The sequence below is a fragment of the Crocuta crocuta genome, unplaced genomic scaffold, assembly GCF_008692635.1.
Source record: "Crocuta crocuta isolate KB4526 unplaced genomic scaffold, BGI_CrCroc_1.0 scaffold394, whole genome shotgun sequence".
NCBI classification, from domain to species: Eukaryota; Metazoa; Chordata; class Mammalia; order Carnivora; family Hyaenidae; genus Crocuta; species Crocuta crocuta.
Window position 1 is genome coordinate 364,373 of NW_027531920.1, and position 3,434 is coordinate 367,806.

Sequence of the window (3,434 nt, forward strand, 5' to 3'; positions counted from 1 at the left end):
AAATCCTTTGTGTCTGGATTTTTTCATACAGCGTAATGTTTTTGAGAATCATCTATACTGCTACATGTATCTGTGGTTCATTCCCTGTTATTACTGTCTAGTTTAAATGAATCACAGTCGGTTTATCCATTCTTCTGTCAATGGGTGCCTGAACTGTTTCCATTTGGGGGCAATTATAAATAAAGCTGCTATGCTGTACCACTGTAAAGTTACTCTTTGTTCTCCCTTTCCATTCCACACTCTTTGGGAAGAAGACCAATCACACACAACCCACACTTAAGGAGTAGAGAGTTTTGCTTCCTTTCCTTGAGGGTGGAGTACCTAACTAAATTATTCGGAATTCTTCTGTATTAGAGATTTGTCTCTAGCAATGAAAAAAATGTTTTGATGAAGTCTAACTTATCAAATTTTTGTATGGTTGTTGTTTTCTCAATCCTAAGAAAACTTTGCCTATCCCATGGGGATCTTTTTGCTTGTCCATATCTTCTGATCCAAATGCAGTGCTTTTACACTAATAAAAAAATGGGTTTTTACAGATGGCTAACAGACATACGAAAAGATGTTCAAAATCAATGGTCATCAGGGAAATGCAAATCAAAACTACAATGAGATATCACTCACACAAGTCAGAATGGCTAAAATTAACAACACAGGAAACAACATATGTTGGCGAGGACGTGGAGAAAAGGTAACCCTCATACATTGTTAGTGGGAATGCTAACTTGTACAGCTACCTGGAAAACAGGATGGAGGTTCCTCAAGAAAAGTTAAAAATAGAGCTACTCTATGATCCAACAATTGCACTACTAGGTATTTACCCAAAGGATACAAAAATACAGATATGAAGGGATACATGCACCCAGATGTTTATAGCAACATTATCAACAATAGCCAAAATATGGATAGAGTTCAACTGTCCATCAGTTTTGTAACTGAACTCTTTCAGAAAGGAGTTTAGTGTGTTACAAAAATTTACTAGTGGAGAGCACCTGAGTGGCTCAGTTGGTTGAGCACCTGACTCTTGATTTCAGCTCAGGTCATGACCTCACATTTCCTGAAATCAAACCCCAAGTCAGGTTCTGTCCTGGCAGCACAGGCTGGAGATTTTCTCTCACTCTCTCTCTCTGCCTCTACCCTGCTCATGTGCTATCTCTTTCAAAATAAATAAAATAAAAACATTTAAAATTTTACTAAGAGAAAACAAGCTTTTAAATCAGAAGTAAGCCAAGCAATATGTAACAGACTGACAGTATCTTACCCAATACCCATTATCCCAATCTTCCTTACTCAGAGAACCCCAATTTTGTTTGAGGCACCAATAAACCCAACTTCCTAAATACACAGACAGCTCAGAGTGGCCATGTGAGCTAGCTCCAGCCAATGTGATTTAAGCAGAACTCTAAGGGGGGTGGAGTCTAGAAGGGCTATTGTTTTCCTAATAAAGAAAAACAATTTAGTTTATTAGATCCTTTAGGCTTTGCCTTATGCTTTTATCCCTTCCTTCCTTCATAGAACGCAAAGTGCTTAGAAACTGAGCAGCCATTTTACAACCATGAAGGCATAAAACACACACTACAAAGATTGTGAAGCAGAAAGATGTAAGCATTATCTTGAGCAACTGGACCCATCCTTGGGCTGCCTACCTCGGACTTTTTATGTTATTGTTGTTAAAAAAAAAAACACACACACCTATTTTGTTGAACCACCACAAAAGGCTTTCTGTTACATGCAGTCAAATGCAGTCTTAACTGATACACTCTACCTCAAAAAGATAAGGTTTGCAGGGAAAGTATTTTAACTTTTATTAGGAAAATGAGGAAACATCTTCTGATTTGGAAAGTAACGGGATTTACTGCAGAAAAAAAAAAAAAAGTACTTTTCTTGATCTGTATCTGCCCATGCTGGAGAGCAAGATACCTAGGAAAGCAGGAAATATAAGCTAACTCCTGCCCTCTGATCAAATGAGATCAAGATATTAGATTTTCTTTACTAGAGCAGTGTCTCCTAAAAATGTGTCATGGCATAAGTTCCTGAGATGTACCTGAGGAAAAAAGAAAAGAAAAGCACTTCTTGGTCAACAAGTTTGATAGATATTGAATGTAGAACCCCTTCATCTTAGAAATTCACAGTAGGTATTATCATGTTAAAAGCCCTGAAAAAAAAAATCCTGTAGTAAAGAAATTGGCTTAACATTATTTGACCCAACCCCTTAATAATATGTATAGTTGACATACAATGTTATAGTGGTGTCAGGTGTACAACATAGTGACTCAATAATTCTATGCATTACACAATGCTCACCACAATAGGTGTAGTTATCATCTGTCACTATACAAAATTATTGACTATTATTATTGAATATATTATTGATTATATTCCTTATGCTGTTTCTCATCCCGGTAATGTATTTATTTTATAACTTGAAATTTGTACTTCTTAATCCCCTTCACCTGTTTCACCTATTCCCCATCCCCCACCTTCCTGGCAAACCACCAATTTGTGCTCTGTGTTTGTTAATTTCTTTTTTTTTAAATCTATATATAAGTGAAATAATATGGTATTTGTCTTACTCTGTCTGACTTATTTCACTTAACATAATATACTCTAGGTCCATCCATTTTGTCACAAATGGCAAGACTTCACTCTTGTTTAGGGCTGAGTAATATTCCATTGTATATATCTACCACATCTTTATCCATTCTTCTATCAATGGACACCAACGTTGCTTCCATACTTGGGCTATTGTAAATAATGCTGCAATAAAGGTAAGGGTGCATGTATCTTTTTTAATTAAAGTTTTTGTTTTCTTTGGGTAAATACCCAGTAGTGGAAATACCTGGTCAAATAATATTTTTACTTTTAGCTCTTGGAGGAACCATCATACTGTTTCCCATAGTGGCTGCACCAATTGATATTCCCACCAACTGTGCACAAGGGTTCCCTTTTCCCTACATCCTGGCTAACCTTGTTATTTCTTGTCCTTTCCTCTCCCCTCCCCTTTGAGTATAGTTGTTATGCAATGTTATATTAGTTTCAGGTGTACAACATTTCCTGTCTTTTTGGTACTAGCCCTTCTGACAGGGATGTTGAGCATCTTTTCATGTGTCTGTTGGCCATCTGGATGTCTTCTTTGGAAAAATGTCTATTCATGTCTTCTGTCCATTTTTTAATTAGATTGTTTTATGAGTGTTGAGTTTTACAAGTTCTTTATATATTTTGGATATTAATCCCTTATTGGCTATATCACTTGCCTCCCATTCAATTGGTTGCCTTTTCATTTTTGTTGATAGTTTCCTTCACTGTGCAGAAGCTTTTTAGTTTGATATAGTTTATTTTTGCTTTTGTTTCCCTGTCTCTGGAGACATATCCAGAAAAATGTTGCTAAGGCCTTTGTCCAACAGATCACTGCCAATTTGTTTTTTCTAGGAGTTTTG